We start from the raw sequence: 16,218 nt of genomic DNA, 5'->3' as shown, positions 1-16,218 counted from the left end.
GAACCTGGCTGCACATACCTGGAAAGCATTCAGAAGATCCATTTACAGTTCTTTGTAATTCCCAGAATGATTAAAGTAAATCACATTTGATATGAAAAATATGTTGTACGCACATTTCTATTTTTCTCACTGCTCTGCCCTCCACGCTGCCTGTTGTAGCATAATCAAAATGCAAACTACATTTTGAAAAATTAAACGAGAGACGCAAGTGTGAATCATGAGGTTTATTTGCATTTTTGGCCCTTTGATTCATTAGGGATTTCTGCTTTTCCAAGAGGGAAACTGTCACATTTACATGCTGTTACAGAGGCATGCAAATATTACTCGAAAACTGTAGTTTATTTAATGCATTACAAGCTTAGGGGCTGCCAAACAGTAATTCTAGTTCTTGAATAATATGTGTTTTTGCAAACCTGGCGTAATAACATTGTATTATAGTATTGCCCACTAGGGCCACTTATGGTTATGTCAGCATTTCCATTATCAGACCCTACATTCAGGGCTATGTGTACTTTATGGCAGCTGTACAAATTCTCTCCAGGCTACCACTTGACATACATGGTCTCAGTCTCTGAGCAAATTTCTTTTGCAAATTTCAAAAAGCAAAATCGCAGAAGAGGACTGTGAAAGTTCTATTAGGCTAAACACACCAACAGCAGCCAAAAGGATTTCAAAGTCCTTCTTGTTGTTCTGACTTCTAAAATACTGCTGAGCTTACCAATACACACACTTGCCGGCCATTAGAGTCCAGAATGTGACTAGTGCCTTTGGGAATTTAACCGATCAATACATAATGTTATGCAATTCTTTCATTTGAAAACATGGCTCTGCTGCATCCAACAGATATCTGTAGCCTTGGTTATACTTGGGGTTAGCATCAGTTCGGCAACTGGTACAGCCGCACCGCAGTTACCCTCAAGTGTAGCCCAAGAAAGACATGATTTGCATCTGTTGACTTAGCCCCATTTCAAACAGGAGTGTAAATTGTGGCTTTCCTTGTCTACACTTGGAATTGGGATGACTCCCAAGCATAGAGAAGGTCTGCATCAGAAAAATTACCATTGCAATTGGCACAGATGGACCGCGCAGCTGGAGTTTCAGCAGAGGGACCAAAGACTGAATGGACCATGGGGACTGAATTAGAGACTCACCCTTTGAGGCGGTCCTTTCAGATGAGTGTTAAGGGACTTGGTGAAACACTTTGGGCAGTGTCCCTCTGCTACCTGTGCTGAATTTAGGGCCAGGTGATCAGCTGGTGCAAACTGGAATAGTCCCATTAGTTTCAATGGAACTATGCCGATTTACACCTGTCCAGCTGAGGATCAGGCCCTCAGAAGTGTCACCAGCATTGGAGTCACATAAAAGCAAATGTAATTGTGGCTAAGAAATAATTTACAGCCAAGAAGGTTGTTCAGAATCTCTTGTGGCTGAATGAAAAACAAAACCTGATTTCACAGAACACTCTGATGTGTCTCAGGAAGGGAAGTCAGAATTAATGCAAGTGGCTGCTCTCCTTGGTTTCAGCTGGAGAATTTTCAACTCTTGCTACTTTGCATGCACAGTATCTTTCTTCTGGTAAGATCTCACAAGGTATTTTTTTGATATGCAGAGTTACTGTGTGTGCAGAGATCTGCTGTTTCCTTAAATCCACATTGATAAGATAGATTGTAAACCCTTTGAAGGAACTGTTTCCGTCTATTACATTGATGATCCATGGATTTAGGACTTCTAAGTACACAATGGCAGGTTACTCTAATGGCCTATTGTACTATATCAATGATATGTGGATTATGGGCCAATCGCAGATGTTTGAACCATGTTTTTCAATCCATACTGCAGTTCTTTGAGGATTTGCTAGCAGGAGCTGAGGATCAATGCACTTTGACATATCTCAAAAGAGGAACTGGGAATTACCATATCAGACAATTCCACCTATTCTGTTGCTGACTGGTGACAAATCAGCTACTTAGAGGAAAGCATTTGGACCTGCTATTTTAACTGTGCACCAGTTTCCCCATCTGTACAATGGGGATGATGAAAATTGCTTCTGCTGTAAAGTACTTGGAGAGCCCCTGTGTTATATACAAGTAACTGGAAGAGAAGCAATGTGGCCCAGTGACTAGGCTGCTTAGTCAGACCTGTGTTCTAGCGCTGATTTTTTTATTGACCTCAAGCAAGTCACTTCAGTTTCCCTCCAGGTATTGTCATAGAATATCAGGGTTGGAAGGGACCTCAGGAGGTCATCTAGTCCAACCCCCTGCTCAAGGCAGGATCAATCCCCAGATAGATTTTTGCCCCAAATGGCCCCCCTCAAGGATTGAATTCACAACCCTGTGTTCAGTAGGCTAATGCTCAAACCACTGAGCTATCCCTCTCCCCAATCAAAGAGGACTCCAGAAAGACAGACTTTGAAGATCTTTGTGAGTAGTTTATCACCTGACCAGGGACTTGAACCCTGGACCCTCAGATTAAGAGTCTGACGCTCTACCAACTGAGCTAGCCAGGCTCAGGCTACGCTGAGTGAGTACAGCCCCTAGTACAATGGTACCCTGATCTCAGTTGGGGCCTGTAGGCACAACTGTTATTTTTATATATAATAATATAAAATGTGCATGGTACTTTATATACCTATATGAAGGCAGCAGAACTATGTCTGTTTAGACCAGCAGAGAATGTGGGCCAAGATCTCAGGTCCCAGGAGTTAATAATTCTTTCCCTTCAAATTCAGCTTAACTTTACCTTTGCTCAATTTCATCCAGTCAACATTGGCTGATGGAACGATCAGGAACCTTAACTCAGAATTTCCTTGCTTTTGTCAGGGTAATTTACAACGGGAAAGTTGCCATCATATATGTTGGCTTATTTTGTGTGTGTGTGTGTGTGTGATTATCATGACCACATGTGTAAGTTGAGAAATACTGATACAACGTCCCGTTCACTATGAAAAGAAAACTTGTGGCCCTTACATCATGAATGTATGCAATTTTTAACTGTTTTTAAGTAGTACAAAATGGTTTGTTGGAATTATGCAAGTATAGATCATTTTAATTTGAATCGTTGTGGAATCATAAAAGACTCAGTTCTCTAATTTTGTGCCTTCAAGTCAGCCGCTTTGATTAAAAAATAATAAAGCACGAGAGCTGTAGGGTCCATGCAGGTTCTTCTAGCTATCATGGGTCCCTGATCTTTGGTGCTAATTCTGCTCATTAATATTAATAAAGGGCTGATAGGCCATCTCAAAGCATGGCACAAAAAGCATGCAATTAATTGCTTGTAGTATTTTTATGCTTATTTAGCACAATGAGAAGCGATGCCTCGGGAGTCTAAATATCAGTTAATCAATAATATCAAATCCACTGAAAATGAGCCCTTCAAGTCCCGTTTTCATAAATCTTCCCTAATTTAAAGCTGAATGAAAACCAATTAGAGGTTTGTTTTTAAATTAAAAAAAAAAGAGAGAGAGAGAGAGAGAGAGAGAGGCGATTTGCAGAAGCCCCCTGTATTTTTCCTCTAGGCATTGCAATTTTTAATATCTGGGCTGCTGGGTGTGAGATGCAGTTTCTGCTTTGCTTCTGGATAACTGCAAAGTTCATATTAGGAAATGAGAATGGAGTCTTTATGAGAAATAAGTAGAGAACCTTCCCAATAGATTCCTGTAGATTTTGAAATGTTCATTTGCACTGTACAGAGTGGTACAGTTGTTGTTCCTTAATCACATGGGCTAGATTGTGGCTTAGACTACCAATTTATTCAGGGGAGTCAGAACTCCTCTTATATACCTGTATGGGTGGGTTACCTGTATCTTGGACATGCAGGTGTAAACAAGGTTGTGTGCACTCTTGTTCTCTCCCTGGAGCAGAAGGACAGGAGGGACAGAGACTCAGTTTCACCTCTCTAGTTGCTATGCTGGCATGCAATCAGCAAATCCCCATGCAGAGCAAAGAGCAAGTGGAGATGGAATTGTGAGTCATGGGGATATCACTCAGGCACAAGATGCACAGGGGCTATTGTGGCTTATGGCAACACACATGTGTTTGTGTCTGTGCTAGCCCACAGGTTCACACTTTAGATCAGGGGTAGGCAACCTATGGCACGCGTGCCGAATGCGGCACTCACACTGCCCGGATCCTCGCCACCAGTCCGGGGGACTCTGCATTTTAATTTAATTTTAAATGAAGCTTCTTAAACATTTTAAAATCCTTATTTACTTTACATACAGCAATCATTTAGTTATATATTATAGACGTATAGAAAGAGACCTAAAAACGTTAACATGTATTACTGGCACGTGAAACCTTAAATTACAGTGAATAAATGAAGACTCGGCACACCACTTCTGAAAGGTTGCCGACCCCTGCTTTAGATAGCCAATCATATATGGTCAAATCCTGCAGCTGTTTCTCAATTCTTACTGACGTCAACTAACCCAATGGGAATTTTGTCCAAGAAAGGTCCTAGTAGGAATAAAGTGTCTAATTTTCCCCTGCACAGGAATAATCCATGTAGGACATGAGAAAACTTCAGAATTTTCAATATGTGGAGTTTCCTGTGAATTTTTCCATTGAAGGTTGGGATGCCAGGGATTGTCGAAAGCAAAAGAACCTGGGGATTTTGCCACTTCAACTCAGGGATACCTGTTTTCAGCATGGATCCATACGAAGCAAGAGGGAGCCACTCTTTAGCCATTCTAGAGAGGAATGAATTGTGGGGGTCAACGCTTGTAGAAATTCAGGGAGAGGCCTATCTCTTGGAGAGAGTGCCCAAGAAGAACACAGAGGTCACAGGTGCAGCTTCTGAACCACAACAATAATATAAAACATTAAATAGAGCGAATATAAATATAATATTAAATATATATTAATATAAAAGTATAAATGAATAAAAACAAAAGTCAAAACTAAACTTTTTTCAACATTATTGAAATGCATTGAGAATTTAAAAAAGATCCATTTGGACTTTTCCCATCTAACGTTTTAATAAAATTGATATGTTCCTCTGAAATATTTCTGTTTTGACTACATTGGATTTTCCAATAGCAAAATGTTTTATCCAGATTTATCAACCAGTTCTGACTTGTATCTAAAGTGCTTATATGGGCCCCATTAGAGTATTGTTGGAGCACCTCAGAATCATTAATGTACCGATTCTCACAACTTCTCTGTGTGAGGTAGAGAAGTGATACTATCCCTATTTTATAGATGGGACACTGAGGGACCAAATGACTTTCCAAGGCCACACAGGAAGACTTTGGTGGCAGGGAGAATTGAATGTAGGTCTCTCACACATGGGGCTGGTCTTCTTTTTGCTCACAGGATCAGCATGTGGCGGGGAGCATCACTTCCAGGAGCAAGGTATTTCAATTATGGATGGAAGAAAGCAACTTTGAAATGAAAAATAAATACATAACAAAGCCCAAACATAGTCCCCAAACCATGAACTGATTTGAGAATTTAGATCTTTGCTTCTATTTCTCTTTTTTTTAATACCATACCCATCATAGTGGTATTTGCAAAAACAATGAGGAGTCCGGTGGCACGTTAAAGACTAACAGATTTATTTGGGCATAAGCTTTCGTGGGTAAAACCCCACTTCTTCAGATGCATGGAGTGAAGATTACAGACTCAGTCATTTTTATGCATGAAGAGAAGGGAGTTATCTCACAAGTGCAGAACCAGTGTTGACAGAGCCAATTCAATCAGGGTGGGTGTAGTCCACTCCCAATAATTGATGAGGAGGTGTCAATACCAAGAGAGGGGAAGTTGCTTTTGTAATGAGCCAGCCACTCCCGGTCCCAAATTAATGTTGTTAAATTTGAAAATGAATTTTAGTTTTGCAGTTTCTCTTTGAAGTCTGTTTTTGAAGATTTTTTTGTTGAAGTATGGCTATTTCTAAATCTGTTATAGAATGTCCAGGGAGATTGACGTGTTCTCCTACTGGCTTTTGTATGTTGCCATTCCTGATGTCTGATTTGTGTCCATTTGTTTTTTATGCATCTGAAGAAGTGGGGTTTTTACCCATGAAAGCTTATGCCCAAATAAATCTGTTAGTCTTTAAGTGGCCACCAGACTCCTCGTTGTTTTTATGGATACAGACTAACACGGCTACCCCATGAGACTTGACATAGTGGTATTTGAACCCTTTATATGGCTGCAGTGAGCAATACCATTAGCATCTATCCCACATGGCTCCTCCTTCATGCCCCTTTACACCCACTTCAAGGTCCATTATTATTTATTATTTACCTTTGCTAGCCACACTGCTCAAGTCCAAAGCTGATGTCTCAGCAGATCTTGGCCAGGTTGGCTGCTATCTCCAGACATTGCATATTCTGGGTTATGGACGTTCAGTGAGATTGAGGATGCTTCTGACTCAAAAAAAGTCTTGTGAAACTGAAACCGTGTGAACCCAGTTTATAATGGCAGATCTGCTAATGTTACAAATTTAAACCCGACATAGAATGTTAAAAGTCAGCATTAGGGGCCATCTCCTCAATGAAGCAATGCTGATTCAGAACAGGTCAGTATCTGGTCTTAAGTCTTTAAATGAATATGTAATACATACTGTAATGAGGTGGCCATCATGACGGAAAACAGCAGCAAGGCTGCAATTAATACTCCCAGGCAACAGAGGGAGCGCTTGAGTTTAGAACTTTAGGGGGTGGGTGGGTTGGTAGCAAGCATACTGGTGCACAGAATTCAATTCTGTTTAAAAATCCCAGGTTTTATGAAACCTCATTGTGTGGCCAAAGCAACAAGTTATGAAGAATGGAGGAGACATTACAAAATCCAGAGAAGGCTCAGCACCTACAGGAGCCAATCAAGATTGGAGCCCTATTGTGCTAGAGTCTGCACAAAAAAAGTCCCTCCCCCAAAGAGCTTATAATTTAAATAGACAAGACAGACAAAGGGATGGCAGAAAGGGCATAGTATTATCTCTGTTTTACAGATGGGGACCCGAGGCATGGAGAGATTAAATAGTTCTTTCAACATCACACCAAAATCTGTGCTATAATCACAAAATGAGCCCAGCTCTCCTGATTCACAGGCCAGAGCCTTAACTATAAATCCAGACTCTCTCTCAATAACAGGTTTGCCCAGATCAAACTGCTGAATTTTTGGAGGTTTGCCCATCACTAATTTCAAGGCATGAAATAAGTAGTGAGCAACAGAATTAGCAATAAAAGACACTGGCAGTTGTTGAAGCTGTAATTCTCAGTCTGGCATATTAGTTGAACAATTGGGATAATATTTAAAATAACGGGATCACAACCCAAATATGATTTAAATGTTAAGCTATTTTTCTTGTTTAATAGCTACTTAAACACAACTTAATTATTACATCCATATTTCTTGAGGATTAAGAACATTTATATCCAGGCACATTTGTGAGTATTTGTATAAACACAGTTTGAAATACTAAAAAAAGCTTAATTAAGTGGGTATGTATAACAGTACCAACAAGATCTAATTACAACTAGCATCACTCACACTATTTCTGCTGGGTATCCCATCTGCTTTACACCTATAAGTTGATAGGAAAGAAGTCTCTTGGTGGTCATAGCTGATGGCCATAGATATATTGTATGTTCAGCTCTTGAAATATCACGGGGTGGGAGGAAGGTGTAAATTACGCAGGAGCTTTCCAGTTGGTCGTGCCTATTTGGAGCAGCTGTAAGAAGTCCTGTACAAAGCGTTGCAGTTGCTAATGAGAACACCATTAAAATATGCATGAATAAGTGGGTGTGAAAATGAAGTCTACCAACATGCAGTACTTACTGTATTCCAGCTGAGTAGGTGTAAAAACATTCCCTTGACAGAGAGGTGTGAACTTCAGGATGGCAAGGCCGAGCAGAACCTAAGATTTATTTTTGCTCATCATAGAGGGCCACATTCATCCTTGGTGTTAATCCACTATCATCAGTGAAGTTACACCAAAAGGTAATTTGCCCCATTAAATAACAAAACAGATGATTCAGAGCACACAGTGACAAATTCCTCTACGGCAAAAGCACAAAGTTGCTTAGATTCTAGCTGGTTCAAATTGTCATAGCCTCATTGTCTTCAGTGGAGCTATGCTGAGGATGTGACCCAGAGATCAGCTCTTACTGTATATACCTGCTGAGCCAACCATTAATAGTTAAAAGAGTGTTTAGTACTTTCTTTCATTGTGTAGTGCAAAACGTTGATCAGTTCCAAAGGACACGTGAATATCCAGCTCCCAGGACCTGGAAGGCCTTTCACATTTCAGCCATTCACAATTTATATTTATTTGAAAAATTGTGTTCTTCTGCAGCTGTTTCTAATAGCAAAATAATGGTATTGCAGCTAGAATTTAATGGTACACTACTACACTTCAGGGCACCTGCAACACAAGAGTATCAATTCTGGGATGAGTCAATGGTGAAATGGGAATATTGAGGTCATATTTTTCCTATTCCTGCACAATGGTGGGGCAGAGGATTTATGCTACTTTTGGCAGAAGTGTATAAGGCCGTTTTTCCGTGATCCACTTTTGTTCCAAATCTGTTTTTATGACCATTGTGCAGTGTTCTCTGATACCACTCTATTCTGTTCTAGTCTGGTTTTATTCAGGCCTGAGTGCCTTCCAGCAGATCATTAAGCATTGTGACTAGCACAATGTGCTTCTCTCCTTCTTTCCCAAGGGGAAAGGCAGCAAGTGGATTTCCTTTTCTTTAAATGGACATTGTGCTACGTATTTTTATTGGTGAAGACAAGGCTAAAGAAGTGTGCCATGGAAAGCAATGAGGTTTGTGGTGATTCTTGACCATGAGGAGGTCATATTCTAGTGCAACTAGAGCCATTTCTGTGCTTTGCCCTGGTTTGAACCCTGACTGTGAGGATGTTGGCTGATGTCACATGGAGCATGGTGATTTATATGCATATCCTTCCAGATGAAGAATCCATTCAGCACCATCTGCTAGGTAGCACCAGGTACATATTCCAGTAAAGACACCAAAGTGTCAGCTGCTGAATTGTACCAAATGTTCTCACAGCCACAACAGAGCTCTTAAGGGGGACTTTGAAAGTGCCTTTAATTAGGATATGAATTGTCCAATCTTGCTCATGCTGAGGACAACCTTACTCCTCCAATAGCTACTATTCAGTTGAGTCAGTGGCCTATGGGTAAGGATGGTAAAACTGATGACTAAACAAGGACATAAGCACCCACAGGAAGTTAGGGTGTCCTAGTGGAGAGAGCACTGGTCTGCTACTCAGGAGATGTGGGTTCTCATTCCTGGCTTGACCACGCTGCAGTTGTGTGACTTTTGACAAGTCACTTCATCTCTGTACTTCACTTTCCCCATCTGTAATATGGGGTGTAGGATACTGACCTCCTTTGTAAAGCACTTTGAGATATATTGCTATGTAAGAGCTAAGTATTCTTATTGTGATCCAATGGTTTTACCTAAAGTCATGATCATCCAAACCCACAGGTCTGAATATACTCCAAACTTTAGTGAAGGCTAGATGTACATCCAAGCTTCAGAGCTAGCCCAATGACTAAAATGGAATGCAAGCTCCTTTGGGAAGGACCTAGCACATAATGGTTTCTACTGGAAAAAAATAATAAATGGTAATAAAAAAAAATTAAAGCTCTGGATCCAAACAACCCTGAACTTTACGGACATTGAGAGTAGGATACAACCTTTGCAGATCACCTAGTTTTTAAAGGGTGGATGGACAGCCAGAGGCATGCTATGCTGCTGAATTGATGCTGTAACATTGCAAAGTTCAAAAGCAATACTTGTTAATGTGAAGACATAGTCAGTACTGGCACGTCCTTTGAAAAATGTACGTCATAGATTAATATTGAGTCGATTTCCCTGCTATCTCAGTTCCTGTTCCCGGAACAATCTGAGAGTCCACAAATAAAATAAAAAAATATAAACTGTGAAATCTCTGGGAAATTTTAGTTGCTGCTATAATTACTTTTCTTTTCTAAATGTCATCCTTAATTCTATAGTGGATCATGCCATCACAAAGACATGCATTTAATCAAATGCCTTCTGCACCTGGGACACTGCTAGTCAATATGTAGTAAACAGCCAATGTGTTTCAATCTTAAGTGGGGACACTATGTTTCAGAAAAATTCATTGATCTCAAATGGCAGAGTTAGTCTTCTTTAGTGAAAAGAATCTTTCAAATAAAGCTACTTGAGTGTTTGAAGGTGTCAGTGCTTTGATGTTTCAAAGCCTCAATTATTTAGGTACCACAGAGCTGAGCATTGTGTATCTGCCAATGTCGCATTTAAAAAGCTCAGATGGCTAAGATGTCATGTTCTGTTCAAAGTCTTCTCATGATTGAAATTAAGAGAAAAGCCCTTTCATTTCAGTGACTCCTAAGGCTCTCTCATCGTCCATGCTGCTGAGCTTCAGCAGGCCATCATTAACTGCTTGCTTGCAATTTGAATACATTGTCAATAGAACAGATGGATTCCAAAGCAGTTGTGTTTATATTTATAAGCAGAGGAGGGGAAAATGATATATCTTCGGACAGATCGGTGTAAGATTGAGTGCATGATTGAAAAACAAAGATGTACTATCCCATGATCTTTAGTAATCAATTAATTCTCGGTGTCCAGTGCAGTATGCAGGCAAGTTCCCACTTCTCTTTAATATATTAAAAGAGAACATAACTCTATCTGTATGAGGCATGTTGTTTTCTTATTTAATTTATGTATGTATTGTGGCAGAGCTCTGACCTTGCTCCCGTGGGTCCTGAGCTTCTAGCAGGTTTTTGCTAGCCTCAGTGGCTCACTGTGACCCTCCACGTAGCCCTTCTCTCTCTAGGGCCAGGGTTACAGTCTACTGAGCCCTTTTCATCATAGGCCAGCAAGGAGGTTGGTGAGAGAACTCCCCCAGTCTCTGTTGTCACTGGGGGCTTATTTCAGAACAGTTTAGCCTCCTGTCCTGACAGGGGCCTGACTTCCCCTCCCAGGAGATGTTCCTGTAGTGGTGGGTTGGGGGGAACCCGGGCCCGCCCTCTACTCCGGATTCCGGCCCAGGGACCCTAATGGTAGCAGTTGTTGGCAGCAAATCTTTCACTGCTAGAGTTGCTACATTTCCATGGGCCACTTCCCCACAGCTCTCCTGCTTCTCCCTTCTTCACCCTTACCTTAGGGCTCCCTTACCGATGGCTTGAGGGTGTCTTCAGTAACCAGCCCTTCAGCCGCACTTCCTCTCCTCTGGCTCCCTGGCTCTCCTCTGCTTGACTGGAGTGAGCCCTTTTTATAGTATCAGCAGGGCCTTAATTAGAGTCAGGTGGTCACATTAGCTTAATGGCCTCACCTGACTTTTTGCAGGTTAATTAGAGTCAGGTGTTCTCATTAGTCTGGAGCAGCCCCTACTCTGGTCAGTCAGGGGACAGAAAACTGTTAATCCAGTGGCCAGTATATCTGCCTTCTGCTATTCTGCTGTACCCAACTGGCCTGGGTCTATCACAGTATTTATTTACTTACTTACTTATATTACCACAGCACCTAGGTGCCCTAGTCATGGATCAGGACCACACTGTGCTAGGTGATGTACAAAAAGAAGGTCCCTTCCCCCAAAGATCTTACAATCTGAGCATAAGACAAGAGACAACTGACAGACCAACAGGGGAGTACAAGGAAACAATGGGACAATATTGGTCAGCATGATGGGCAGTGGTCTTAGCATACCCGCCACCTAACCATTATCGAGGTGGGTTTTTTTTTGTGTGTGTGTGTAGGTGGACATCAAAGGAGAGTTTTGAGGAGAGAGTTGAAGGTGGATAATGAAGTAGCTCTGTCGTGTTTACCCCAAGTATGTGGGGCAGCATGAAGGAAAGCACAAAGGTGTTTGGAAAGTGAACAAGTGGTCTAATGTAAATATATTATTATAAAGTATAAGTATCTACTGAGTATCATAGAATCATAGAATCATAGAATTCAAGATCAGAAGGGACCATTATGATCATCTAGTCTGACCTCCTGCAAGATGCAGGCCACATTAGCCGATCTACCCACTCTTTTAGCAAGCGACCCCTGCCCCATGCTTCGGAGGAAGGCGAAAAACCTCCAGGGACACTGCCAATCTGCCCTGGAGGAAAATTCCTTCCCGACCCCAAATATGGCGGTCAGCTGAACCCCGAGCATGCGGGCAAGACTCTCCAGCCACACCCTCTGAAAGAGGTTAAGAATATCATATTATTGACCCAATTTGACCCAATTAAGTACCAGTTTGGCACTTAATTGACCTATTGACTAAGCCCGTTATCCTATTATACCATCTCCTCCATAAACTTATCTAGCTTAATCTTAAAGTCATGGAGGTCCTTCGCCCCTACTGTTTCCCTCGGTAGGCTGTTCCAGTATTGCACTCCCCTGATGGTTAGAAACCTTCGTCTAATTTCAAGCCTAAATTTCCTGACTGACAATTTATATCCGTTTGTCCTCGTGTCTACATTAGCACTGAGCTGAAATAATTCCTCTCCTTCCCTGGTATTTATCCCTCTGATATATTTAAAGAGTGCAATCATATCTCCCCTTATCCTTCTTTTGGTTATAGAAAAGGGGCGTGGCCTCCCTCAGAGACTGAGAGCGAGGAAGAGCCAGACGCCCCCTGGTGGGAGGAACCCAGAAGGCCTAGGCCGCCATGCCAGAAGGGGAAGGGTGGGACAGGAACAGGAAGTATAAGAGGTGGGGCCTGCAGCTCAATTGCGGAGGAGCTGCCGAGGGAGGCAGATGCTTCCAGCCCACTGCTGGAGCCGGAGCCCGCGGAAGACTTTGGCTGCCCCCCAGCCCCAACCCCAGACCTGCTGCAGTTGGGGAGTGGTGCCTCTCCCCCCAGCCCAGGTGCTGCTGCAAGGCGAGAGGCGTGGGGGGATTCCCAAACCCCTCATCCCTGGCCCCACCCCAGAGCCCGCACCCCCAGCAGGAGCCCTCACCCCTCCTGCCCCCTAGCCCTGAGCCCCCTCCCACACTCTAAACTCCTTGGCCCAACCCCCACAACCCATCACTTCCATATTGCTGCACATAACAAAATTCATTCCACACATGTACAGGAAATATTAGAGGGAACATAGGACGGCGCCCTAGCCTGCTTCCTGGATGATCAACCCTTGCTGGAGCTCTACACAGTTTGCTAGGAGCCCCGCCCTGGCTGAGGGCCTGGGCCCCCTAAACCACTCGTGGCTACTCTGCCTAAGGGTTAAAGACTTCGACTGCATGGTGCCCCACCGTGGCTGAGGGCCTGGACCCCTGAACTGTTCGCAGCCCTACCCTGCCTGTGAGTTGGGGCCGGAGACTGCTAATTGCCCCATTTGCTTCAGGAGGTGTGGCAAAGGGGCGTAGCCTCCCTCAGAGACGACAGTGAGGGAGAGCCACACCCACCTACACACTTACAGTGCTGAAATTGGATCTGATTCTGTTCTCAGTTGCATTGGGCTAGGGCAATATATCTACAGGATCTGGCTCAACATGCTAATGCCATACAGTACATGGATGATAATGGAGTTATCACCTACAATCTCACTTTGACAGACAATAGGGTTCAGAAACATCAGGCCCTAGACCCAGATCAGAAACATCACCTAGCACAGTGTGGTCCTGATCCATGACTAGGGCACCTAGGTGCTGTGGTAATATAAGTAAGTAAGTAAATAAATACTGTGATAGACCCAGGCCAGTTGGGTACAGCAGAATAGCACCCACCCAGGTCAAGGGACTGCTCTTTTACAGATGAAAGTGTAATCTCCCAGCACTGCAGTGTTATTTAACTCCCTGGCAGTTCGTTGGTGCTTGAATAGCTGAGCAAAGTGGAGTTTAGGGAAAGATTTGCAAGAGAAGAAGGTGGTGGTTTTGCACACAAGGAGCGGGATGCAGTCCTCATCGTTTCAGTGAGCATGGAAGATAAGCATGGAAATGAAGTAGAAGAAACATGAAGGAGGAAGAAAGAGAGAGGAAAATCAGAGTGAGAGTGGAAGGGATATAAACCGTTCTGGGTAAAGTCTTAATCCAAACTCTAATTCTTGGGGGGTCAAGAGGAAACTTTCCCTGAGGGCAGGTTATCCCATCACTGCCTACTGAAGAGTTTCTTACATTTCCCCTAAAGCATCTGGTAAGTGGCCACTAGATGGACCACTGATCTGAACCAATATGGTAAATCCTGTGTTCCTGTGCAAGAGGATAGTGGTAAAGAATGAGTCCGGTGATGTAAACAGGAACAGAAGCTGAGATTCAGCAGTTTGAAATCCCATATTTATGCTACACTCCTGCTGTCATATGCATGTCATGTTTCCTCCCATTTTCTATATTTGGTTCTCAGCATAAATAACTTTAATTTCCTTTCCTTTGTCATATGTGAAAACAGATGTCAGAATTCACATAAGCTGTTATGACTGCTCTGTGTGTGTGAGTGAGTGGGAGAGAGATTTCTAGGACCGAATTCTGCTTCCTTTACCAGCACTAGAAACCCCAAAAGACCATTCATATGAGTTAGATGAGCAGGATGTGGTCCCTCATTCATTGTTCTAGCCTTGCACGGTTTTGAGTAATACAAACTAGTAATTACTTGATGGCGAAAATGCAACCAAGCCCCTTTGACTGAGGATTTGCTTCATTACAATTTCCTGCTGCATTGGATGATAAAGACTTTCCACCTCTGTGCATCTGATGATTTGGACCTACATGTCTCCAGGAGATCAAAAACAGGGATAAAACATCTTTAACCTCCTTTGTCTTTCATTTGACTTTGAAATAAAAATACGCAGATGGGTGTGAAGGGTGGCTCTTTGCTGACATGACAGGAAAAGAGAGAGATCTTTGTGATTTTTACTTCTGTGCAGAATTAGATGCTCCAGTGGTGGGTACCAATATAGGTTGGTAGTTAAATAGATAGTATAGGTTCCCCTAAGCCCTCATGTGCACCATTTTATTAATCATTACTCTCTGTATAAGCAGCAAGCCTGCCTTGATTGGGTTCTTTAAACATGTCCTTTTACTGTACCTCCCCTAAAACAATATCAAATTAAAGATATGAATATATGTTGATTTGCTGCATTGCCTATAAGAGAAAAAAACCAAATCTTTGTTAATGAGAAAAAGCTGTGGGTCACTATAAGTTTTAATTAATTTTTAGATGCCGTTTTAGGTTGTTAAATAAAAAGCTGGGCAAAGAGAAAGGGGAGGGGAAAGAGAGCGACTCTAAAGCCAGCTAGTAAGCTAAAGCGACTTTAATTTTCCTGGTTTATTAAAACCTATTCAAGTCTTTGATGGTCTATGAAATCTGGTGTCCCATCAATTATGATCTCAAAAGATTTCTGAAACATTTTTAAGCGAGAAGTAAGTAAATTATGGGTTTGTCTTTTAAAGTGTGTTTTATGATGTCATTACTTCAAATAATGTCAGTAACTCGATACCAGTTTGAATGGTTATGGAACATTTGTAATTCAAGGGGGTGTGATTATCAGTGTATATTCTGGTATAAAAAAAAGACTTTAGCCAGATTACTTTTTATCGGCTCATGAATTTAGATGCAGTTCCTTTAGCTCCATAATGCAGCTGTCTAGGGGTAGATATATGCAATCCTCCAGATTGGCTGCCATTGGAAACTTGTAGTGTGCAACTAGATAGTTTGGATTGGGAGGGACTCTGCTGGTTCATGGGGAAAGATACTTTCAAACTGACAAACAAAACAAGCAAACAGGAAGATAAAAAAAAACCAAAACAGCCAGCCATTCTGCAGATGAGATCAGTCGGTGCACCCCATTCTATGGGCAAAATGGGCTGGTCAGTCAGCTAAAACCATTCTATAGCTTGAATGCATGTTTTAGCTTCTCCCATCAGCAAACAAAGCTTGGGCTGTCATTGACATGAAATTAATTTAAATGCCAAATTCATTCTTGCTACTTACCGTGTTTGCATTTAGATTCTAAAATCATTTGGTGGGGGGGGGTGACAAATGCATAGTGCCAGCAATTTTCATCCCATTGAAGATTAAATGCAGCACGTTCTCTATACACCTGCATGAAATGTTACACCCAGCAAAATAATTCAGCAACTTCAAATGCTTTAATTGGCAAGCTGCATGCTACTGAAAAACCAATGGAATAATGCAAAAGTTACTCATGTGAACTCGGTCAAACAGTTTATAAATGATTGCAAAGAAGCCTTTTCATAAAGGAAGACACAAGGCAGACTTCTGGTTAATACAGATTAGCATTTGGCTAATATGA

At 42.0% G+C, this 16,218-nt stretch overlaps 1 long non-coding RNA gene and 1 other non-coding gene across 2 annotated transcripts in view; one reads left to right on the top strand and one right to left on the bottom strand.

Moving 5' to 3' along the window:
- The window catches only part of LOC123373238, a 65,895-nt gene extending 61,123 nt beyond the window's left edge, over positions 1 to 4,772 (top strand). The window contains exon 3 of the long non-coding RNA XR_006580627.1: positions 4,492 to 4,772. This is a non-coding gene — a long non-coding RNA (uncharacterized LOC123373238). The remainder of the gene's footprint in view (positions 1 to 4,491) is intronic.
- Positions 2,434 to 2,506, bottom strand: TRNAK-CUU. The gene has a single exon. It is a non-coding gene; the product is annotated as a tRNA-Lys (tRNA).
- Positions 4,773 to 16,218: the final 11,446 nt, after the last annotated feature.

Source organism: Mauremys mutica, chromosome 6 (assembly GCF_020497125.1).
Source record: "Mauremys mutica isolate MM-2020 ecotype Southern chromosome 6, ASM2049712v1, whole genome shotgun sequence".
NCBI lineage: Eukaryota > Metazoa > Chordata > Testudines > Geoemydidae > Mauremys > Mauremys mutica.
This window is presented reverse-complemented; position numbering and strand designations above follow the sequence as displayed.